Source organism: Protopterus annectens, chromosome 11.part0 (assembly GCF_019279795.1).
Source record: "Protopterus annectens isolate FY-2018-M chromosome 11.part0, PAN1.0, whole genome shotgun sequence".
Taxonomy (NCBI): Eukaryota; Metazoa; Chordata; order Ceratodontiformes; family Protopteridae; genus Protopterus; species Protopterus annectens.
In genome coordinates this window covers 419,617,067-419,644,295 of record NC_056745.1, presented here as the reverse complement: position 1 = coordinate 419,644,295, position 27,229 = coordinate 419,617,067, and positions in this window count along the sequence as shown.

Below are 27,229 nucleotides of genomic sequence, written 5' to 3'. Positions count from 1 at the left end.
ATATATGTGTGTGAATGAGAGGGAGAATAGAAAAATGGTGAGGATGCAAGGAGTAGAGGTGGTGAATGTGGATGAGTTTAAATACTTGGGATCAATAGTTCAGAGTAATGGTGAGTGTGGAGGAGAGGTGAAGCAGAAAGTACAGGCAGGATGGAGTGGGTGGAGAAGAGTGTCAGGAGTGATTTGTGACAGACGAGTACCAGTAAAAGTGAAAGGGAAGGTCTACAAGAGGGTAGTGAGACCAGCTATGTTATATGGGTTGGAGACAGTGGCATTGACAAAAAGAGAGGAGTTAGAGCTGGATGTGGCAGAGTTAAAGATGTTAAGGTTTGCACTGAGTGTGATGAGGGTGGACAGGATTAGGAATAAGAATGTTAGAGGGTCAGCCCAAGTTGGAAGGTTTGGAGACAAAACCAGAGAGGCAAGACATGTGCTGTGGAGGGATGCTGAGTAAATTGGGAAAAAGATGCTAAGGATGAAGCTACCAGGTAACAGGAAAAGAGGAAGGCCTAAGATAAGGTTTATGGATGTGGTGAGAGAGGACATGCAGGTGGTTGGTGTGTCAGAGCAAGATGCAGAGGACAGGAAGAAAGGGAAACAGATGATCCGCTGTGGCGACCCCTAATGGGAACAGCCGAAAGATGATGTTGATGATCTATACATTTTGCAAGAGGCTGGGTTTTCGATTTAAGTGCATCCAGAATAGGTCTCATGGGGGATTGGATAGCCTCTTACATAACCTCGGTATACCAAAGATCGAAAGTACAGTGGGATATTTTACATTCAGGAAAGAAAATTTCTGGATTTAACTGGCCTTGCATAACCGAGTCCTCTAACATATAATCAATTCATTTGTATGAAATATTCACAAAGTTTAAGAATGATTCTTCATAAAAATTGTCATCAAGCACATATTCATACATTTTATGGAGATAATCTGTTTTATACATCACAACTACCCCCTCCCCCATCAGGTTTCATTACCCTAACATTTTTATCTGTACTTTAGTAAGAAATTCTGCTTCAGTTCTCAACAAATTGTTTCACTTCACACTCCCTTTTACTTAACAAGGCTCTAAAATCAAATTCCAAGAGCTTCTCAAAGACAACTAATGGTAAAAGAAGAGTTTCATGGAGGGGTGCCACTAGTTATTGGAAGCATTAGTCAATCAAATATCAAGTTGGAAAGTATTCTATTAAAATGTCACAGGTTACAACTTGAAAACAGCTATTTTCATGAGTGCATTAAGATCAAAATAGTGCTAAAAGGGTTAAGAAACTAGAAATTTTCTGCTGGATTGGTTCCTTATTCTATCATTCATAAAGAACTGCTTGAATTTTTTGATCGACAAGGTTTTGAACAAATGGAGGCATTAATGAAACATCGTCATCAAAGAGCCTTGATAATTTAATGCATGAAGCCACTGAGCTGGATCTTTGTATTACTAAAGACCTAGCATTTAAATATAACTTTGACTAGTATTAAAGTACTTTTGGAAATACTGATAAAGTGACAACCAAAATCAAAAAACGGAAATCTAAGAAACTTGTGTGGGATTAAACAGACTATCAAAAAGGGGTTGCATATGCAGTGCCTAAATTTACAGGTGGATCGGTGCAACCCTTTAATGAACATATCTGTTTTAATGAAGTGCCAGCAGTAGTAAGTGATGACAAGTTTCTCCCTTTGGGGCAGGTCCCTTTAAGATGGTCAGAGAGATTTCAAAGTCTCCAACTCATCAATCTTGTTTTTTTTGGCTCGATATTGTTCATAAAGATTTAAGAGGAGGCCCCAGGGAAGATCAAATTTACTTGAGAGAACTGGTGTGGCAAATTAAACTAATGTGCTTGCGCCAACTGGCTTGAATGATCTATATCTAGTATTTTAGAATTATGGTTTATAAAGTGTGATTTTAAATTAATTTAATATTTATATATATTTTTTAATATTTGTTTATGATGTTTGGGGTTTTATATATTGTATTTCTATGTCATAAATATATGTGTTTTTAGGGGTATGTATAGATGAGAACTGAGTGCTGAGGCTATTCATTATGATTGATTTTTACGTATCATGTGGTATTTGGGAGGCTAATTTAAATGGAATTGATCCAGTATACTATTAGAATCTGCTGAATTCTAATGATATACTCAGATGAAAGCGGTCAATGTTTGGTTTTGTATTATTGTATTATTAAAGTCTTGTATTCTGGTACTTGGTCTGGCCATTTTTTCCAATTCATCAATTCTTATTTGATGTCTAAAGTGGTCTCAGAGTTTACCATTATCTAGTCTATTAATCTTCTTGTTTTTTTTCCTGAACTAAAAAATAAAAAGGGAGAAAAAATCATACTCTGGATGTCCACAGGCAGCTCAGCTACTACCTAGGCAAAATTCAATACATTAAGAGAGCTTATCAGGTCTTTATCTCCAATGATGGCAAGAACAAAGTGCAGTTAGCATTTGTGCAGACCATTTCTAAATGGTTGTTTCTTTTTGTTATTCTCACTACAATAAGCCACTTCAAGGCAAGGTCAGAGCCCATTCTACAAGGGCTTTGGCTTCCTTGATGGCTTTCTGGGGGATTGTACTCCAGAAGTATTCTAGAGGCAGCATTTTGGCACTCTCTGCATACTTTTACAAACCACTGTAAACTAGATTCCTTTTCCAGTTTCGCAACAGGCTTTGCTAGGACAATTCTACAGGGACTCCTGTATTCTTAATTTTCCCCCCTCCCGTCTTAGTTGCTAAGGTATGGTAATCTATCCAAATAGCAAAACCTACTGCAACAGTGACCTGTGTGTTGAATATAGTACAGTTGTATAAGTAAACTTACCATTAAAGTAGATGTTCTAGTAGATCAGTGTTGCAGTAGCCATCCTCTCACTCCAGCCTACTTCTTTTGGTATTTTTGTATTGCTAGGGTGTGTAAATATATGCCTTTGTGTATATACTTAATCTTGTTTTACAATTCCTAGTGTTTTTCCTTTCAGGGCTATTACCTTACTTCTTGTGAAAGAAAGCTGTGAGGTTTTGGTGCTCTGTCTTTTTATATGGAACTTCTTTTGAGCTGCTGACAACTAAGAGCATATGGACTAAAGCTTTGAAAAACATTTTGGTGGGAATGGAAAGGGCCCAAAAAGTTTACAACAAGACAACTAAGAGCATAAAGGGCCCAAAAGGTTTAGGCTACTAGGACAGTCATCTATTAAATATTTACTGTTATGGTAAGTTTATTTATACAATTGTACTTACTTAAACAAACTGACCCTTTTATCAGGTCGTCAAATAAAGACATTCTAGATCAACACACTGGGTATGATGTGGCCTGGCTGAAGGTTAATTTTAAGAAGTGATTATGACTGTAAAAGACTGCTAAATTAGGCTCACTTTTTGAAATGTTGGCACTTGAATTGTCGAGTGCTGACAAGACAAAAAAAAATGTAACTATAGAGAAGAGCATCACTTTTCCCCTTTAAACTTCTTTATTGCAGATGGGCAAGCCTCCACCACACCTCCAGACTTATATACCAACTCCAAGATCACCATACCTCGGACAAAAGGGAATATTCTGTGAAATGGCCATTGTGGACTTGGTATATGTTAAGCCCATTTTATTTTGAACCAAAACTGTCAGCATAATCCCAAACAACCAATTCCAAGTAAAAGCAAAAACAGAATAGGGACAACGCTAAGCACAGGATTCCCTTGAACTTCTATGAACCACAGCCGTCCACTTACTTTTTTTTGCTCATTTAGTCTGTGTGTTTCCAGATTCACTCAAGGAGGTCCCAACATTTCAAATGGTTACCCTAAATTAAACATGAGTAGAATGTTGGTTATTGTGAGTAAGTACCAAAAAGGGAAGTATCCTTAAAATAGGTATAATTAAATAACTAATGAAACCAGTCAGATCATTATTAAAGTATAGTATGTAATGCAAAATGAACATAAAAATTGCAACAGTTCCTTCCTACTATTGTAGTGAATGAAAGTGTTCTGATCCTAAGCAGGAAATTGTGTGAAAGATGTACAAAGCAAACCAGTGCTTTTTGTTTTTTCTGTTAGTAAATATTTTCTGCACAATTGCAGGTACTGTGGCCCTGAAACGATTAATGTAAAATGAAAAGAAGGCTATTTTCATATCTGGTTAGGATGCCAAAAACATTTATGTAAATGTATTAGTGGATCATTTGATCTTTTATTCTGAAAGCAGTTTGGATGGAAAGAGAAGTCCCAAAAGTGAGGAGTGAGACTAGCTGAACGGAATAGTGCCAAAGTGGTTAACAATAATACCTCTGATAAATTATGGTTTAACAGCTGAAGCAAGAACAGGTATTTGTGTCAAAATACACTCTAGGGATGCTGATTTCTAAATGATGTCAGAGTTGTAAACTGCATGTCTCCCTCAGCAAAGAGTAGCTTTATAAACCACTGACACTTTAGTGCACATGAATTTGTTCTGCACAGCCAAATAACTATTGAACTGGATTTTTTATTATTTAATTTCTGAAACTAGCATTAGGACTAATATAATATCTGATTTTTGATTTTTGGCAGTTTGAGTGCAATCGCATTTTCAATGGATTTAGTGAATTCCATAGCTTGTTTGGAGTTTATTGAGGCTGCAAATTATGTTCACTGTGATGAAGTAAAACTTTATAAACTACATGCTCCAAACCAAATGTTCTTTAACTTCCTTTTTTCCCAAGCCCACACAATAATGCCACTATCAAACATGAAGGCCACTGTGACCATTTTATTTGCTAAATGCGGTATTACATAACTGAACCAATGACCAACACTAATAAACAGACAAAAATGCTTATTCATAAAACTGTTAAGCCATTCTCTGGGGTCTCAGACTGCTGAACAGCCCTTTGCCAAGTAATGTGACATTACACCCACTTTGGCTTGCTTTTCTAGCTCACAAGCCAAGTAGCAACCAGGTGTCCCTTCAATTACCAGGAATTCCACCACAGCCTTGTGCTAATCATGACCAATGACCCAGAAAAGGAAGGAGGTAAATGAGGAAGGGGGGGTCTCTGTAACCATTTTCTACTGGCTATTGGCAGTATGGGAGGGAGGCAAATAATTGCTAGCCAGCTGCTTATCAAACAGAGCCAGACCTTAGGCCTCTTGAGATTAAATATCCCTTGCTAACACAGCAAAATACCATGCTCCTCCTCACAACTGCTAATGACCATGAGGACGGATTCATCTGCCAGCATATGGTATTTGTCCCCGAGCCTAACCAATAATGACACAAGAAGGGAGGGAGTGAAGGCTGCATCACAACTACCCAGAAAACTGCATGGAGGCAACCTGTCTCCCTTTTCCTGCCCGTTTACTTAAGACCTGCATAAGTCAAATATCAATATTCCCACACCAGATGGAAAACCAGTCAAACAGCAACCAAGATCACAAAGCAGTTTGAACAGTCTGAGAAGAAAATCAGTGCTACTGCAGGAGAAACATCCAACATCTTTCAAAAGTTTATTTTTATGTATATAAGTATACCTATCTTTCTTTTACTTTTATTTTCCCATTAAATTATATGTTAAAATCATTGGCTTTATTATGTATAGCACACACTTTAATATCAGTCTCAGTTGCCATTGCCAAACCTTTGCTGTCCCAATGTTCCTGGAGGTAGAGTGACAGGTTCACATTCATTAACTCAAATCCAATGTTACTTAAGTGAATCTCATCAAAACAAAACCTTATTAGGACTCTGTGTGTGAACATGCAGTGCTCAATGACAAAACAAACAAACAAATAAATAAATAAATAACAGTGAAGCCGCCCATACAGTTGCATGCCTGATGGTCTTCCTTGCAGCTTTGAGTGCTACTGGTTTCATTGTTCCAACCCAATACGTCCTAGGCACAATGGAATTATCAACATTGTCATCATACTTGGAAGCAGCTGTTGAAAAGCCATGATTTCCCTGCAGATCCTGGATACGAGGTACCACTTTGGGAGAAGACCAACATCATTTCTTCCTAAATGAATCAGAGGAGAATGAGGGTGGCCTACCTGATGAAGAACAGACTGCACCACTGACCACAGTTGATACCACCAGACACCAGGGAAAACTCTCCAAATGACTTCCCTCAATGAGTGGTGAAGATGTTGATTCAAGCATTTTGGCTACACTGTCGCTCTCTTAGAGGCTTGAGATATGAAGAAATGTCCCATTATTACAATGTGCCTGACTGAATTCTGAGAGAAGATTAATTGCTGTTATTTCCTAAGTGTCTGGGCATCATTTGTCACTTCCTGAGTTGTTTGCTGGTTGATTCCTTGATTTTGTTTTGTTTAATTGCTGATTATAGTGTGGCAGTGTGCTGAGCAGCTCTTTGTGCTGTACTTCTGTAGTTATACCTGAGTAGTGAGCACTGAGTGCATTTTCATTTTGTTCTCCTTGCACTAGTTTTCACAAACCATCATTTGTTCCCCTTATTGATAGTTGCTTGATTTTGTCCAGTGCAGCATTAGCTTGTACTTAGGTAGCTTGGCTGTTTTGATTTGCTTCTAGCTGCACTAGGTGCATCGTTGTGCTGCATATTTCTCTGTTGATACATCTGATACTATTCTGATAGTATTCTCCCTAAACCTCCCTTATCCTCCATTAGCTTTCATGTGTACTTAGCCAACTAATACTTAACAACAGTGGACAATATGGAGGCCATCAAACTTATACGCCTTCTGTTGCCAGTTTCCTAGCACTTGACATCCTAAGGCAGTGTAATTGCCTCATGCTGACTGACACTGAATTCCTACTTAACACAGAAAAGCTATGTATGTGAGAAGTATAAATACCTGGCTAATATTGCGGCATCTCTTTCACAAACATTAATAATTATAATAGTGAGCATCACACAGGCACATCCTCACCTCAGCCGTTAACACAATTTCAGACAGAACATACTTCAATATCATACTCTAATGCTGTAAAAAATCCTTGCCAAAGCTTCCTAGAACTTGTAATAACAGGCCTTCATGGAAGTTCTGCAACTCACCTATTCTTTGAATGTCTCACCAACAACAAAGTTGCTCTAAGTCAAGTAATGCTAAAGTAGTTTCCTGTTAAAAAGGAATTAGTAATTGGTGGCTCAGTTGTTAGGCATACAGATTACCTACACTCATCAGGTTGGACAAGGATGGGGTTCCTGTAAGTTGCCTTTTGGATGCCAGGATTGCAGACATTGTGAGAGTCCTTAAGACCTTTTCCTAAGACAAGTATGACTATGACATTGTAGGGGTCCATGTGGGAGTGAATGACCAGGGGCAAAACTTTTTGAGGGTCATACAAAGAGACATGTTGGAACTTTCCAAGTGTTAACAGATGCAGGTAAGACTTTGGTCCTGAGTGGAGTTCTTCCTTCACCGAGAATAATGCTTGGTATAGAAAGAAGGTATAGAATAAAAAGTGTATTAGGACTAGGACTAAATCCTAAGTCAATAATAATAGTAGTAGACAAACAGATGTCCACAATGCTGAAGTTTGGATCAGGATACACTTTAATAAAAACAATAAAAACAATAAAAAGTTGGTAAGCGCTTTCGCGGCACTTCCACTTCTTCAGACCATAAAAAACGATATTCATTTAAAAGCATTAAATAGAACTCCTCTACCAATCAGATGCATAAAGCCTAATCACATGTTATTTCCTTAAATTGTTTAACCTAAGCCTAGTTATAGGCAATATTCCCAAATCTACTGTGGTAATTATCCTCCCAAAGGTGACCTTAACATGACCTTGGAGGTTACAGATCAATCAACTTTACAAATCCGATCTGTAAAGCTATGGAGCATATTGTAACCATTATCATTATTTATGATCGTAGGATTCCCAACAAATTGTCTTAATCAAAGGGAGACCATGTCTGTTAAACCTTGTTACTTTCTTCAAGAGGGTTATACAAGCTGTCAACAGTAGTCATGTTTTCATACCATGTATCTTGATTTGTTCAAAGAATTCAGTACCATACGTAATGTCGAAAATGTGAGGAAACTCTCTTCCTTAAATGCAGATCCCTACATAGTAAGGTGAATAGCCAGTTGTCTGAAAGACAGAACCTATGTAGTTCATATGGCAGATATTTCTACAAATAGTGTTAAGGTAACCTGTAGGGTCCTGTAGGAGTCCTTTCCTATTTGGCATCTACTTCTCTGATGTCAGAAATGACAGCTAAGACCTCTGGTTAGCTAAATTTGCAGACAAATGCACGCCAGGGGTATATTGCTAAAACACCTTCAAGTATCTGTACCCTTTACAAAAAGATTAACCTGGTTAATTACTAGTGTACCAAAAATGGACTTAAACTGAACACAAAAAAGTGAAGTATTGTTTCTTTCAGAAAACAGAAGTTACCCACAACATATTGTACAGATAATACTCCCTTACTAAACAAAAAGGTAGCCAGGACCCTGGGCACTTCGGTCAACAGTTCATCCTCCTTTGATCATCACATGGCAACTGCAGTCAGGAAATCCTTCTACTTAGGTATTTCATCTATTGTCAAAAGATGTTATTATTCTCCTTTACTGAGCGCTGATCACTCACACTATAGAACACAGTGCGGCATTTGGTATGTATCTCACTCAAACCTCAACAAACTTGAAAAGCCCCAGAGGTTCCAAATAAAATAAAAAAGAAATATCTGTGTTTTTTAGAACCTTAGTTATCAGGAGAGACTGAAGGTCCTGTTCCTGTATATTTGTCTTATAGTCCTGAGAGATGATCTGTGTCTCACTTAGAGCATTGTTAGAGATCCTGTGGTCCTGGACCTCCTCTCTCTCAATTAGTCAAACAGCTCAGCTGACACTAGAACCAGTGAGCTGAACCTTTGTAAGCAAATAAACAGAATGCAATGGAGAAAGAGATACATCACCCAGTTCCCTCCCCTTCTGGAATAAACTTCTGCAGCTTGAGCAATGTAATTCAATATCTTCCTTCAAACTAAACCTGACCAAATGGATATTTGCTCTCAAATTTACCCCAGGAATAACCGGTCTCTTTCTCCTTGAGAAAGGAGGTAAAGCCTGAGCGTTGGTATGCGCATGGTGTTCATGATTATTAGGCTAAAATAGCCTTGACACTCCAATGAATCCCATGAACCATATGACAATGAAAAAAACAAAACAGGAAGAAAATTGAAGCCTTTAAATTATGATATTGGCTAAGAAAACTGTGTATTACCAAAAAAACTAGTAAAAAAATCAATTATTATTGGAGGAGATAAAAGCTAAGTAATTCCTGGAACTCAGATGACAAGACTTGAACTTTCATACTTAACATAAGTCATATGAAGAGAAATACCATTAGAAAAAGACATCATGATTGACAGAATTCTAGATCAACAAAAAACAGGAAAACTGGCAATAACATGGAATGATGAAAACACTACAGTGATTGATGCCCCACTAACAGTAATTAGTTATCCGACTGAAGACAGATGACAGTTTAGGACAATTATCCATAGGGGTCTCCGTGAATTAGCATTGACTCGGCAGCATTTAACAACAACAACACCATGGTCTGTTGTCCAAAGTGTGCATATAGCAATGTTTTCTTAGACTGACTGCTCATAACAATTCTTTTGCCTGTCTTGCCCAGTCTACTGTTCAGAGAATGTCAGTAGCAGCTCGGACATTCTGCATATAGTAAGACTGTTGTCAGTATAGTAAACCCATTGAGTACTCTGCTGACCAGACTGTTGCCTCTATGACTTATCATACTGCCTGTAATAAATAAGTAACAGTAGTCAGTCAAGTGAGTTGTAACAGGCAATTATGAACCTGTTTTGGATGGGTGTTTGAACTACATAAAGCTCAAAAGTTCAGGAACATTTTGATAAGCTCTGCAAAATCTCTGAAATTTTAGTTGAACTAAAAGCTAGTGTAGGTGTATATATCAATATCAATATCTGTATCTATATGTATGTGTGTGTATATATATATATATATATATATATATATATATACCCTTACCCTCAGTTAAAGGACAGAAGTATAAAGTAAAATAAATGTATACAGTACTTCTCTTCCTTACTCCTATTTCTACTACTTTCAACTTCCCTATGTAGTGAGGCTTACTTGGATGAATATTTTGAGTTTTAGTTATTGGCGGTCTTTACTAGAAACCTCTTGAAAAACAAAAAGAGATTGTAATGGTTTAATTTACTAGAAGAAAGGCATGGATATTATGTGTTCCTGAATGCAACTGAACATGTGTTGCCATTTCCACTCTGAAGATGGAAAAGGGCTGCAATAAGTAAATGAATACATTCTGACGTGTAAAATTGCTTAACTGAGACTGTGCCTTGACATGAAATACTGCTTTCCTTAAGCTATAATTAAAACAGTGTGTGTGTGTGTGTGTGTGTGTGTGTGTGTGTGTGTGTAGTGTGGCATAGTGACAGTTGAGCCTTATAGAGCTGCATCTGCTATTTTGTCATGTCATGAAGGGGGAAATGTAGTTCCCATCTCTGAAGCACGCAAACAAACCAGACAGAGAGGCAGCTTTCCTTAACCATTAGTTAAGAACAGCGGCCTCTAGGTATGTATTAGAGTCACTACCTCTTGAGGAAACCAAATTTCTGACCTCCTGGTCTGCTAGGTGTAGAGAAGGTTCTGAAGAGGAAGCTCCAGAGAGTTACCTGTGAAGGATGAAGGCTCCATTGAACCTAATTTTGGAAAGAATCTGTGAGCACTGATGCAAACAGACTGGATTTTTTGAAGTGACATTTTATTTATTGAAATAAAATAGCAGTGCATTTGTGACTGAATTTAATTTCATTTTTTTCCCATATGTCTATCTATCTATACCTATATCTATCTATCTATCTATCTATCTATCTATCTATCTATCTATACCTGTGTGTGTGTGTGTGTGTGTGTGTGTGTGTGTATAAATATAACTATAAATAAATATATATATATATATATATATATATATATATATATATATATATATATATACATATATACATACACATATATATATCTATATATATATATATATATATATATACATATATATCTTTTGCACCTATAGCTCCGAGTGCGTCTTATACCTGCAACTACAGAACGAGTTCTAAAGCACTGGTGTATGCTCTCAATTAAAATTGTAAATGTTTCCATCAAGCAAGCAGTTAAAGATGAATAGTTATGGTCGCTAAGTTTAATAATTGTGCACCTTTAACTACATGCCATAAAACTTTATAGTTGCCATTTGAAAAAAAAAATTAATAAAAAGTAGGATCTGATGTTGTCTTTTTTGTCTGTTCCTCAACCTTTGGTTTCAGATTGGATCCAACTTCGTCCACTTCTCAGACTTTGGAACCATAGTTCAAGCTCCTCCCTTTAACAATAAGACTCTCTCAAGTGCCAGATTACCTCATATCTCATTTGCCACTTCCAGTGAACAGATATGGTTTCTTTATGGCGCAAGTGTTTTTTGGGAGATGTCCGTTTTTGCTTAAGACTACTCTCTTTTGTCAGGGTCCTTTCATATCTTTCTCTACTTTCCTCCTGCCTCCCGTATTAATAAAAAAAAAAACTTCAGTATTTATTATTACTGTTGCTGGTTGCTTTTTCTCTCCTAGGCCTTACCCCTTTCCTTCTTTTCTTCTGTACTTGTTAGAGTAACCTCAGTTAGGATTTTCTTTCCAAAGTTTGTGGAATTTTGGTACCATTGTTGGTATTCTGCCTGCTGTTTTCAAACTTCGCTGTGTATTTGTTTTGTCTTTCAGGTTTTTCAGCCTTTTTTGCAGGATGTCAGACAGATCTACAGGTTTTATGAAATGTTCATCATACGGGCACAAAATACCCAACTTGGATGCTAACTCCAAGTGTCTCTATTGACTTGGAGCAGCTCATTTCAAGGTTGAGTGTGACATTTGTTTTGGTTTCAACCACAGGGCCTTGGTTCAGTCCAGGAATAAACTTATTTCAAAAGTTTACTGCCTCATTCTTCTTCTTCCACAGTTGCTGGTGCTTCCCCTTCTACTATTAAAACTACAGAAAAATCAAAAGGGGAGAAAGGTGATCATGGACACCACAGTGGTGCAGCGGTTGCATTGTCTCCTCACAGCAAGAGGTCCTCTGATTTGATTCTTGGCTGGAGTGCCTTCTGTGTGGAGGCTGCATGTCCTCCTTGCGTTCATGTGGGTTTCCTCTGGGTGCTCCAGTTTCCTCCCGCATTACAAAGACATGTATCTAGAGCATTTCTCCCTGAGCGTCTGCTGAAAATTGGCTTCTTTCCAAGTTGGACTTTCCCAGTTAACAAATGTTAAATAAATAAATAAAATAAGACCAAAGAAAAAGCTAAAGAGTCAAGGAATTAGTCCCTTGACTGCTCTTCTTGCTCGGCACCAACTTCAGCTGCAACCTCAAACATTTCTAAATTTTCGGATCCTTCCACCTTTTTGGATACAGTGTTGGCTCATCATAAGTCTCCAACCCATAAATAACTCCACTGCTCTCCAAAGCAGATTTCATTGAGACTTCATTCTCCTTTTCTGCAAGAAAATCTACTTAGAGTTTCTGGACCTCTATGTGTCTCCTCATCCTTTACGTCTACAAGGAGTCTGTCTGAAGCAGATGTGGACAAGATGATGAGAACATTTCTTAGGACCCAAATTCAGTTGGGAGTTCCCCCAGTTCTTCCTCCCATCAGACTTGCAATCTTTGGACCAGCCCAAACAAAGTAAATCCTACTCTGAGCCAACAATCAGAATTGGAGGTTCAGGATCTGAGAATTCTGGGATTGTCTGGGTCAGATCCAAAGACCTGACCTTCATTGATTGTGATGTTGTCTCTGATCCAGCCAGAGCCAACATTGTTGGAGCCAGAGGGATATTGGAGCCATAGCTTCAGTGCCAGATCTGGGGGTAGGGATTCGACTCCCAGATTTTGAGAGCCATTCCTTCTCCTCAGGGCCTCAGCGCTGGATAGATCAGCTCCAACCTCTGTGTTGTGTCAGGGTCATGGGAAGCCCTAGACTTCCCCAGGCAGGTGGTTTCAGCTCCTACTGGAGCGGTCCTGGGTTCCCCAGTAGCATTAGCATTTGAGGCAGTGGAGAAAGCTCTCCACGTGGCTGGAAACAAGGTATCCTTACCCCCTTTGGGTTCTCCCCTTAACAACTGTCTGTCCTGGGTCCTGAATATGCTCATTCTGTCCATTCTGGGCAGCCAAACCATTCTAGCCTTGAAGCAGGACTCCCCACACACTGGATTATCTCCACAAAGAAGTTCCCCTAGAAGTATAAGTGCAAGAGGAGGCACACTGATTCCCTACAGGAGTTTTTAACAGGAGACACTGACTTCCATGAAGGGGAGGGGTCCCCCAGGTTACCCCTTGAGAATGTCGAACTTTTGAGACAGAAAGGTAGTTGGTCTGCCAACACCCCTTCCCAGGAGGAGTTGTTGTTTCTTGAGACTTTTTAGAACTGACTCAGCTACATCTTGGTTAGTTCTTCTGAAGGATGAAATTGTGGACCTCATTTCCTATTGGGTGTGGAAAGATCTGGATCTGACAGAGCCCATTCCAAAAAAAAAAAAGAACAGACAAATACCTAGTTGCTCCTAAGGTCTGTACCCGTTGGAGCAGGGGTCCCCTCAGTTAATGCCATGGGGGTTGCCGCAGCCACCAAAAAAGAACTTGCTGAGCATAGACCCTCTGTCCATCCCCATAATAGGGAGCCTAGGGCACTGGACAGTTTCAGAAAGTGAATTTTTGCTCTGGAGACCCTTACCTTGCAATCTCTGACTAACCTAGCACATTTCACAAGGTTTCAAAGAAGTCTGACAAAAAAAGCTTAGCAGATCCCTCAAAGGGTACATGCTGGCAGAGGATAAAAAGACCATCTCTTTGCAATTGACCATCCTTCAATCCCTGTCAAACATATTGATGTATATGATCTCACATGTTACAGAAGGTGTTTCAAGAATGGTGGGTTCAAGCATTACCATTAGGAGGCATGCCTGGATGCACCTGTGTGATTTTGCAGAGCCTTATAGGTTCATAGGTTCATAGGTTCATACTAGGCTATCTGCCCGAGGGCATTTACAAGCCTAGCCCATAGTTTTGTGGCTTACACCACCCCTTTAGTATGGGGAACTATACCCATTATTTTGCTGTGCCTCTGTTGAGCAGTGACACTGAGGTAATCCCTGGGGTATATCTGCGATCTCCCATCCATTGGTCAAGATTTATCTTGAACAAGGCCAGCGAGGTGCTCTGCCTCACATATACCGGGATTTTATTCCACAGCATAGGAGTCTTTGGTGATGAATCTATCCCTCCAGGTTTAAGTCTCCCTTGTGACTCTGACAGATCTAGATTTTTGAGGTGAAGCATATTCATCAAATCTGGGTTTGACATGGCCTTGTATGTTAGGCAAAGGTCACCTCTGAGCACTGAATAGAGCTGGAGTTCTTTCAGTCGGGCAGCATAGGACAGATGTTTGAGACCCTTTATCCTTTTGGTGAGGAACTTTGTGGCCTCTCCAGCTGCTGCAAGTGTCGGGTCAGATACATTCGAATGGGGCATTGTACTCAATCATTGGTCTGATGAGTGATGAGTATAGGAGACTATGACCTCCCTTGATCTAGATGAGAATCCCTTCATGATAAGGTGGGCAATGTAGAAGGTCTTCCTAACTACTTTTGCTACATGGGTGTCGAATGACAGACTACTATCAACCTGGGTCCCCAGGTCCCTGATAACTTCTTCTGTGCTCAGTGGATTGCCACCTATTTGGTAGCTAGGGTAACCTTGTTTTTCGAAGGGTATGACTATGCATTTGCTGGCATTTAACTTTAGGCCATGGCTCTGGCACCAGTTATCCGTTTCTGTGAGACGGATCTGAAGGATATCTGTGTCAGATGTGTTTCTACTATGGCACCAGTTTGCAGTCATCTGCAAACTTTGTCAGCCATAACCCTCCTGTGTTTGCTTGTACTAAAGTAGATGCCGCTTTGAGTCTGACATGGCGCCAGCAACTCTGACCCTGTGGGTTCTGTCACTCAGCCAGTTTGCAACCCATCTTGTGATGTATGGGTTAACATTTAAGCTGATGAGTTTTCAATGATAGCCTTCGCCAGAGGTAGGCTGTCTCATCAATGGCTTTGGTGACTGTTTAAAAGTCAACCAAGTTTAGAAGGCATGATCTGCCTTTGACAAAGCCAAACTGGGATGGATCCAAAGTCTGCAAATTCCTATGTCTTTATTTATGAGGTCCATTATGATCCTCTCCATGGCTTTGCAGATAAGGCTAATGGGCGGTAATGTGAAGTGGGACCACAGTTGCACAGAGGTAAGACTATGATTAAACAGCTGTCCTAGCTGTGGGTTTAAGGACACCATCAGGTCCCATGGATGCTGTGTTTTTGCTTTGGAGAGAGTTCTCAGTTCTCACTTGGGCTGAGATGTTTGGGGGCTGCAATTATAGATATGAAGTTTGCACTGAACCTGTCAGCCAGTATGTTGGCAATGTCTGTAGGATCAGTAATCTTCACATCATTTTGAACTAGTTCTTTTCTCTCAAAGATGTCCTTCATCAATGCAACCTATGATGGCGCTATCATATTTGAAACCAATGCTAAAGAGATGCTCTCCAGGAGTGAACAGTTTGGAAAAACCCTAGCTACTGAATGATATGCTTTTCTACCCCTTGGTGGGCCTTCTCAGAAAAACAGAAAGAGGGTAGAAAGATGTGGTAACAAAATATCAAGTGTTCTCTCAGGAATCCTATGGAGATAGAGTTCCCCATGTGGCAGAGGGGGGAACTCTAATGGCAGATGTCTCCCATGTGGAAAGGGGGCCCAAAAAAACAAGGCTTCAGAAGCCCATTTATCAAAAAGCCTTTCCAGTGCTCCTGAATGGCTTTCCAGCTGCTGCATTCTGGAGGTAGTTAATGAGCACTTATCTCTGCTTGAGAAGCTTAGATATCCATCATCAAAGATGTCTGGGTGCAAAGAACAATTACCAACTTACCACTACATCAGAGGAAGGAAGCAGCCTCAGAGAAAGAAAAGCTGCTAAGAAAAAGAGTCATCCAAGAGGCTTCACCAGACCAACAAGATTTTGGGACTTATTCAAGATTTTTTTTGGTGCTAAAAAAGACGGGGGACTTCAGGCCAGTATTGGATCTAAGCCACTTAAACCAATTTGTCAAACACTCCAAGTTCCAAATGTGCACGGTTCAGTCCATTCTCCCTCTTTTGAGGAAAGATGATTGGATGTGCTCGAGAGATCTCCAAGATGAACCGTCGAGCATCAGTCCTATATAAATATATATAGTATATTTAAATATATATATTAAGTATCTATAAGGATATATAAATATATATAGTATATGTTATGATTGCGTCTAGTTCTAAATTTCGAATTTTCACAAGTTCGAATTTTTTATGGTCGAGACGATAAGATCGAACTTGTGAAAGTTCAAACCATTTAAATGGAGATCGCCATACAGTGCAGAACATTATATTTACCATATTCCTTGTTGTAGTACAATCTTGGAGTTGGTATTTTTAATTAGCAGGCGGTATGGGGGATGCAGAAACAATTTTTTTTTTTTATTTTTATTTATTTATTTTTTTTATTTCGAACTTTCACAAGTTTAATCTTATGGTCTCAACCATAAGAAATTCAAACTTGTGAAAGTTTGAAATTTAGAAGCAGACCCATTATTATTATATAGGAGGTAAAAGCCTCAGCCAAACAGAACTTCAGATGACTCTCTTCCTCTGTTCTTTTCAGATTTAGAATTAAAACCAAAGAGAAACAAAGTGAAAGCAAATGTAGAAACTTTCTTCTCATGATAGAAAGGATGGCACACTGAACTATGAGAATGGAAAAAAGAGCCAGTAAGCGAAAGAGGCAAACATGCTTATGTAGTAAATACGTGTTGTCACAGTGTGTGATACCAAGGGCATGCCCAAACTCAAGAAAACGATGCTGAATGATGATTGGTCGCAGGATAAACCCAGTTATGGGAATCGCAGTATTCAAATGGAGTATAAAAAAGATTCCTAAAGATAAGCTAAGCAGCTTCTTACAAGTATTGGAGAGTAAAACCTTATGGAAGGAATGAAATATAAAAATGAAAACCTTGTAAGAATGTTGAAGCAGATTTGAAAAATGTGAAGGTGCAGCAACACCATATATAAATGTATTAGATTATTCATTTCTGGTAGCACTAATTCAATGCATGCACTTCAGTGAATGAAACAGCCTAAAGACTCTCTGTGGGTTGCATTAAATGTTCAGAATTTATAAATGACTGTAGAAATACTCAACAGAATCAATAAAGTGAAGCATCCTCTGCCGCAAAATAAATATAGTATTCTTGTTATTAAATGACTTGCAGATTATCTAAAGCATATTTTGACTTTGCTGAATAATGTGTTTTGCAGAGAAACGGAATGGTGATGGAGGCACCTTTCACCCTGTTTGTGTCACGAATATCATGACTCAGTCTGAAAATGAATCCATTCGTTCTTTAGAATTCCATCACTGTATGTTATAGACTTACAGATATGTTGTACATTTTTTGGAGAATACTGAATATTGAGCAGCACAACCACAGATCAGTTAAAATAAATTCTTGACATTCTTTTTACCCTTTGCAAAACTAATTATAAAGGGGGGGGCTTCAGAGATGGCTGTGCTGCATTGTACAGATGAAATGCTAAGGGTACAGCCATACGCCACAGTGTGAAAAGTAAGGAACATGAATAGCAATAGAAAAATAGATTAGAATGTGTTAGCAGTAACATGACAGATACAGGAAAAGACAGCTGTGAAACAAAATGCAGAGATACAAATGATCCATAGTAGTAGAACAGGCTACACCAATGTATACAGATAAAACACTGAGCAAGAGGGGGCCAAAAGGTACCTAGAAAGTTTGAGTAAGATTCATACCAAAGCTCCAACAACAACCTGCAATATTCATCAACTGCAGAACAGTATTAGTTTACAGACTGTCTGCAAAGGTCAGTGGCAAACAAGTGATAAAAATGGATAAAAGCAATGTTAAAATTAATGCAAAATAAACAAAATAACTACAATCCAGAAAAAGGGAAAATGATAATGTAGAGGGACTGTGTATAATATCAAGATATATAAGCCATACTTATATAAACCCTGACGTGACCTGATTATGTTTATTAGAAATATAACAACCACAAAAACAAGCACATTAATAGTACATTACTGCTATGAAACATCCAATATGTATAAGTATCATTAATGCACATCAGGACATATCAATACAATGAACATGGAATGCATACAGACAGCAGTGTTACATGGATGGCAAGAATGGACAAATTGAATAGATATAAATACAACAAAGTGGTAGCTATGACACCACAAACCTAAAGTAACACAGTCATAGTTTATTATCAACTCTCTTTTTCCCGTTTTCTATAGAGGGTTGGGTGTTGTGTCAACTGTTGCCATCTCTCTCTCTCTCTCTGTTGATTCAACGCCACTATCCTACCTTCTTTGACAGTCTTACCTGACTGTTGCAGGTCGTCTTTCACACAATCCATTAGCAAGGAATAAGATAGTTTTCTATCAAAGTCAGATGTTGATATTCCAAGCATAAATCCAACATAATCTGTATTCATAACCATGTATTACTTGATTGAGATAATTAGTAAAAATTTCATTCAGAATTTAAGTCTTAATTTGTGAAGGAGGTCAGAGAGATGTTTTCTGCTTTGTTTGCATCATTGTTTAGACTTTTGCCTAACTTTATGTATATATTTGCCACCTGTCCCAACTTGGAAAGGACAGTCACCATTTAATAATTTGTATTCCATTGCCTGCATTTTTTCTTTGAGCAGGAAATAAAATGTCTCAGTTTGATAGTTTTTCTGTAAATTCTCCATTCACCATTAAGTCTGATTTTCAAAAGCACAATAATGGTTAACTGAATGTCAGTGAGGTGATACACTGGAGTACCAGAGTCTAGGAAAACACAAGTGTGCCAGTTTTGAATCTGAAGTGATGTGACCATTTCAAAAAAGATCTTTGGTTTAATTAATAAAGTTTGAAATAAACTTAAAAGATCTGTGACTGCTTGTGGTGATTTAAGGAAAGATATTGTCTGAGGCCTTGCAGTACACTGACTCCTACCACTGGTGACCAGGACAGGACGGGAATGAGACTGGTGGATTTTTAGACTTCAGATGTCTCAAAGACTTTGCAGTTCATTGCATAATTCAATGCATAGGTAGCGGCTGGTGGCAGCTGGTCCTACCTTATAGTCTGGGCAGAAGGGGGCATAGCTAGAAAATCTGTGCCAGCCTTCCCCAAGTGTTTGTGTGTGTGTGTGTGTGTGTGTGTGTGTGTGTGTGTGTGTGTGTGTGTGTGTGTGTATATAAATCGAATCTCAAAGTGTGTGTTTGTCAGCTAATTGGGCAGGTACACGAAGTATTGGTTGGACAGAGAGGATGCTGGAGGTTTTGGCTTGGCCACTCAGCTGAGATCTCGACCCGATAACTGTGTCAGTGGGGAGTCTTATCAGGGATCTGGAGAAAGAGGCAGAAACCAGCCCCAGACTGACTGTGCTATCTGTGTGCACTCAAGGAAAATTGTACTTTACTGTGTGTGTACTTGTCATCCTTCCAATGTGTACATCTCTCACTGGTGCTAGTGGTGAGGATTGAGGGTCCTTGATTGCTGGGCCAGAGCAGGGGCATCACCTATTAATTGGTATTGCATAATAATAATAATAAAAAATTATAAATAAATAAATAATAATTAATAACAATAATAATTGCATAATTAAGCAATGCAGTCATATGTGAACTGTTGGGATTTTGTGGAGTGTATCTTATAGACAGGTGTGATATGCTACCTGTCTCTTTCTGCTTAGGTTAGCTGTTGTGATATTTATGATTGCATGTCTTTGGATGAGCATCATCTTGCATGTGTGAGTATCAACATATTCTACAGTGGCATATATATAAACAGCCAGGGCAGTATATATAGACGACAGAATATTTTTGATTGTGTGCCTTTGCGAGTGTGTGTGTGTTTCTACTGAATTTACCAACATCTGGATGCTTGTGAAGTTGCCTGATGCTTTGTGTGTATATCCTGGAAGTGGGTGGGCACCATTAACATGAATATTTCCTCTTTTGTTTTTCAATTATACAACAAATGCAACACTGTAAACAGTTTAATATGTGCAGTCTAGATGGTGCCCATGCCTTCAAAATGATCTTCCTCATTACAGTTGCTTACCGTGATGGCTAAATATGTTCAGCACAATCACGTTAGCTGTATGTGCATGGATAGTGCATAGTTCCTGGTTGTTTATGGCATAAACATGCTTCATGTCCCATGCATTCTGTAGTTGTTTGACTCTTTTTTTCCCTTTAATTCTCACACATTTGTTTCTCATAGCTGTGTTTTTTATTCAGTAAAGTCATGCTATTGATGTACTGCTGCTCTTTCTCATCCAAGGTGGCAAGTGACATGATTCATTCCTTATCAATCCTTACTACACCCCACAACTATGTAGTAAGAAGGGGCTATGTTCATCATAAAGAATGGAAGTGAGGGTCATTTCTATGCACTATCTCATTCATTTATGTTTGCAGTTTTATTATATGCACTTCCCCAGACTGTCACAAATTTTTCATAATACACCTAAACTGTCTTCACCCACTCATTTAATGTGATATTCCTTATATTCATACTTGCAATAAAGAGCTATTTTTATAGATAATGACCCCTCTACATTTCCGCATTAAAGAAAAACATGCTCACAACTTTCATCCATGTTATATTTTTCATCATTTTTGTTTTACAACTATTTATATTTCCATGGGTCTTTTACTAGAAAACTTTCATGTGCTGGTCCCAGGAGAGAGAGATCCCATATAATGTTCAAAGTTGTTTCTTAAGCAAGCATGGCTGGAACGAGTCAGTCAGAAGGTAAGCTGTCAGCAGCAAGCACACTTACTCTTTCCCACACAGTCCCCTTTCTACTGTAAAACCATAAACAGAACAGAGAAAATCCTGTCAGGAAAAAAAGCACTCTAACCAGAAACGCACGGACAGAAAATACAGCAGATAAGTTGTATGTTGTCAGACAGTACATACAAACATTGAAACATTTACAGACATTTTCTGTCTTGGGAAAAAAAAAAAACTTCCTGATCCTTAAGAAGAGTCCCCGGGTGGAGACTTTTCTGCTAGAAATAAAGCTTGAATTTGATTGCTGCTCTTGTGAAAATGTACAGCTGCTTCCTCTTGAGGTGGCAGAAAAATACTAAAGGTTTCTACAGTCTGACTGCAGATTTCTCTGCAAAGATCTAGCCAATCAGCAGTCAGAGTGTAGGTGTGCAATGGAGCCAGATCTTTGTGAAGCTGACCAATTGTTGTACCCAAGCCAAGATACAACTTATATATCCAAAGGTCATTAACTGTTATGGTAAGTGCAACTCACACAACTGTACTTTTTGTATTCATTTTATGTTATTTACATTTGCTGAACAGGAAATTCTGACTCAATAGATATTTTCGGTGATGGGCTGGGGGATGTTGCTAAGTTAAATTACAATGATTAGCATTAGAATACAAATATAATCTCTTCTGGATAAAATGCAAGTAGAATATGATAAAGTAATTCATTATTCATTCAAGCAATGCATCTATATATATATATATATATATATATGTTAGGAGCCCAATAATATCAATTTGTTGACCCTCAAGTTAAATAAACAATAAACAATATTTAAGACATATAAAGGCAGCATATTAGTAAGACAACATCAGGATAGCAGTGGAATCCAATAATACCCAGGTTGCAGTTACTTAGTAAGTAAAAACTGAGAATGAAGGACTTTCCTGAATGAAGGCTCAAAACATGTGGTGTACACTATGAGAAAGCCCATTTCAGGGTTTGCTGGGTGTGGTAAATACCACAGAGTTACCAAAGGGGTTGAAAAGCAGACAGAGTGACGGTTACTGAATGGTTTAAGGATTGCAGCAGATTAGTATGGGTATACCGCTCAGTTACTGAACTGTTGGAAAGACATTTGTTGTAGTGATACAAGATAGTGAATACATCCCATAGATGATGTATTCATAGGTGCTGATAATTTTTAAGCCTTTGGCAGAGACTTCAAATATGAACAATGTTCCATTCTGTATAGAAACATGCAGTAGCAAAGTAGGCTAATCTGATTTATGATTGCTCAAATGAGGACAGGTGGGAGTTTTGGAGATTTGTTACAATACATTATACATAAGTAAACTGAGTAAGAAATATTGAATTAGCAGTGTAATTTTGCTGAATCAGTCAGGACATGTTTAGTCCTACCAATGAAGTTTATGTTTTATCTGAATTTTAAGTGTTTACACATGCACATCAAACTTTTGTGTTGATCAAGAAAGACATTTAAATGCTTAAAGTGAAGGCAGTTTCTGAATAAGACCGCAGGAAGGCATGGTGTTGCCTTGATTAATAGACGTTAGCTTCTAATTTTAATGTATTTAATCTGAAACTAGATTGATTGCTACAAATGATTTTTTTTAATTAACCTGAAAGTCTGTGTTTATTTTATTAATTAGGAGCAGACAACACTAGAGTAGAATTATCAACATTTTAGATTAAATGAGCAAAGTCCTACCAATTGGTTATATTGTTCACAAAAGGTTGAATAAGAGGATGGACATGATCCTTGGGATATTCTCCAGTAGTGGGTAGAAAAAAAAACATCTTATCATCTCATTCCCATCATTCAGACAACCATAGAACCAGTGCAGGGCAAGTTTCAAATGCCCATGCAAAGCAAGGCATTCAGAACGAATTATGCTGTTAAATATGTCAAATTCAAAATATGAAGGGGTATTTGTACATTTGAGCATGGCTGGAAATTATGTTGTTTCAGAAAGGATACCATATTCTTATAGATGATAAAAGAATAATGCAGGGACACATTTTTCAAGAACATTTGACAGAGGAGGCAGTGCAGCAACTAACAAAAATTGTTTGAAACATTAAGTACCTTTAAGCAAGGGGATAAAGAAAGTTTTCCAGAGACAGGGGAAGTGACGTTCTTAGAGTGACAGCGGATGATGGTAACAGGCTGAGTAATGGCATAGGAATTCAGTTTAAGATATTCTGATTGAAGGAGGTCAAATGCTAAAGAGGATATCTGCAAGTTATTAAGAACTGTGCATATGAATAGAGTGGAAATGGGGAGCATTTTGGAGATGGGAAAAAGGAAGGTGAATGTAAGGCAGTCACATAAGAGAATTGTGGAAGGGGAGTAGCAGAAAAGGGAAATTTCTGAAAAAAATTGTTTAGCAGTAGATTGAGGTATGGAATTAAGAGCTTCTGAATCATCAGGATTAAACAGTGAAGTCGTATTTGTCTACAGAGCCATAGCTATCTCATCTACCACCCAGTGCTCCTTCCTGATCTTCTGCATATTCTACTTCTATATTACAGAAGTGGGTGTGGCTATGCCACATTCAATGAATTTGACTTTTTGCCAAATGGGCATTCAACTAAATGGTCTTTTAATCATTTGAACACACTATTCTGTCATTCAGTGAATAAGAACCATTCCATGCTGTTTTTCATTTTAAAAGGCAAAATACATGGTTCAAAGACATGCAAGGGATTGCAGAATTACAGTGGTGTTGACTACAAACAGCTGGGAAAAAAGATGGAGATATAGCCAGGGGATTTGTCGAGAGGGATCAGCCCGTGAAGAGAGTCTAATTAAAGATGGCGAAAGCTGGCAATGAAGAAGGAGCAGAAAAGAAGAAGTAAAGAGGAAATTATTTATTTATTAATAATATTCTATTATTATTATTTATTTTGTTAATTTATTAATAATGATAATAATAATAATTATAATTATTATTACTAATAATTATTATTAAATAAATAAAAAATAAAATAAATAAAGCGGAAAGGCAGAGGAGGATACTGTTATCCATAAACAAAATATGGATGAAATAAGAGGGAAGGAAAAGGCATACAGGAGAAGGAAATAGAGCGAGAAGTAGATAGGCAAAAGTTTGACTAGATTAAGGGGACAAATTACAGACATTCATTTCACTGAATGTCAGGTGACCAACCTTAGAATTCTGGAATACAGGTTATGCACTCTATTTGCCAAAGAAAGTTGACTGTAAATTAATAGTACTAGAAATGAATTGAAGTCATTCTTTTCCAGGGTGATAAGACATCTTACTCAACACCCCTCACTACTTAATTATTTCAAATCTGACATCATACAGCCTCAAAGCAGGGGGTGTGGGGTGGCAGATACATGACAACACTTTTGTAAAATGATTATTCTTTTTAAATGTTTACCAAAATTTAGTATTATTTTGTTTTTATATCTTTTGTTTGGTTACTTGACAGCAAAACTAATGTGACCTGCCATGGAACCTTAACCAAGAAGGTTTGAACAGGTAAAGGCAGGGTAAAATGGAACAAGTAGACCTGCCAAGGAAAGGGGATATATTTTTCAAGTATGTAAGATTTTCAGGTATGCAAGATTGCCCATGGCAGAATGCAGTCTTTACATGTGTTTTCATCAAAACAACAAAGTGGAGCAATACTGATTTGGAAAGGAAAGAGGTGAGAAGATGCATGTACAGATGAACAAAAGACAGATAGATGACAAGGCACTGTGGCTAAATGATTTGTTACCTAAAACTATCAGGTATCATATTTAGATACTGACAGAGATATTCAAAAGATTATGGGCCACAGCAAAGACTACAATCATCTTGCTGCACAAAGAAAGTTAGAAAGACATTCATGGGAATTATGTTCCAGTCAACTTGAGTTTGGCAATGCAGAAGATTAGGTTAACGCAACATGAGAGGGTGGCATCATTTCTGGATTGTAATAACCTTCAGGAAATAAGGTTATGGCCAAAGGCTTAAAAGTGTGCTGTAATCATTTTCTACTTCCAAGTCGTGGCTGAACTGGATAGGGACATCTTGGTATATGTAGTTGATTTGATTTCCAGTAAGGTGTTTTACTCTGTCTCCTACATGATAATAAAGAGTATGCTGAAGGGAACAGGGTTTGTTAACAATTCCATCACTAGAAGAGTGGTTGCAAGGGATAATACAAACACAAGTTTTGAGGGGAGCCCTATCAAAGGCGAGAGAGGAGGTAGTGCTGTACCATAAATTTGGTGGTGGACCCAGTGTTCTTCAAATGGTCATCTCTGATGTAATGAGAGGTATTGAGAGAAGTATCAGCCTCTCGGTGGATGATACCAAGACAGGGCTTATTGTGGGCTATGGCCTAAGAAGATAAGGTTGGGTTGTAGGAAATATGTCTAGGTAGGCAAAGAGGTATCAGCTGAGATTCAGTGCAGCCTGATGCAAGGCATTGCATCTGAGGCACAAACCTAGGAAAGAAGTATATAAGAATATATTGATGTATTATGTTTGTAAATGTGAATGTGTTAATATGGTTTGATTACTTTTATCTAAATGTAAATCTGCAAATGTCACAAGTGATAATTCATTCAATAAAGGTGTTAAAAAAAACTTTGGGAGGGAATGAGATAGAGCTTAAAAAGAACAGATAGAGAAAAGGCATGAGTTGACTGAAACTGTGCTACTAGTCTATCAAATGCAAAAGACTTTGTGTGTGTGTGTGTCTTTGTGTGCTGTCTTTGTATGTCTATATATATATATATATATATATATATATATATATATATATATATATATATATATATATATATATACACACACACACACACACACACACACACACACACACATATATATATATATATATATATATATATATATATATATATATATATATATATATATATATGGGTCTACTTTGACTCACTGAAATGACACTTCACCAATTCCTAGCTGGCTGACTTCACTTCACCGAAATGGCTTTAAACCAAGAGCACGGATTGACGAAATCCTTTCCTTGTGAAAGAACCACTTGGCCACCAGGGTGAATTTTGTCCTTTCTCAAGTGTAGTGTGATCTCGGAGTTGGTATATTTAAGTAGGGGTGGTGTGGGGGGTGAAGCCCTCACTTGGGTGGGTTTAGTTTTGGTTCATTGAAGTTTTCTCTGTGGTGGCCAATTGGTTCCTTTCACAGGAAAATGATTTTGGCAGTCCATACGTTCGGTTTAAAGCCATTTCTGTGAAGTACAGTTGGCCAACTAGGAATTGGCAAACTGTTATTTCAGTGAGTCAAAGTAGACCCATATTTATATATATATATATATATATATATATATATATATATATATATATATATATATATATATATATATATATATATATATATATATATATATATATATATATATATATACACATTTAGGATCCAGCCAAAGCTATTAGAATGTACTCGTGCAGCAATGGACTCCTGAGATTAGGTGGCCATGCTGCTGCTCTGTCATTTACTAGACAGACCTCAGCTAGAAAAATGCGTGGCCATTTGTAGGTCTTACAGGAAGTGGTATCAGAGTTGCCAAGAAATTGACAATGTTTATTAGGAGGATCAAGGAATTCTCTTACAAGTAGATATTTGCTGGAGACATAGGGGAGTAAGGAGAACAAGACATGATTTCATCAGAGCTTGAGTGGAAACTTGATAGAAATATAGAGGAAGGGAGGCAACAGTGAGGACTTCTGCAAGCAAAGGGAGTTGACTTTACCCTGGATCTGAGGAAGTTTGACATAGGCTGATGGATAGAAACTGCGTAACTCTCAACTTACCAGAATTTCACAGAATGTCTATATTTTTGGCTCATATTTTCGGTCTCTTCCTCATAAAATGTGTGGTTTTGTGGCAAATAGTTGAGAAATGAAGTCACTAAATAATGACAGACACATTTCATTCCAACAACTTTTAAAGTTTATAAGGACAATATTCATACCTCTCAACCTCTTAGAGCAAGAAATCTGGGCAAAGCCATAAACAAAAGTGGGACAAAGGCCCAAAAATAGGGACAATTTTTAAATATTGCTCTTACAAACTTAGAAAGTTGATAGAATAACAGGTTTAGCATTTTCATGAACTTTCTGAATTGAATGAAGTTTGAAACTCAGATGTTTGTCATTATTTTCTAACTTCAGTCTTTAATAATTTGCCACTACATTGCCAGAAAACTACAATTTTATTAAAAACAGACCGAAAAAATGAGGCAAAAATCTGGACGAT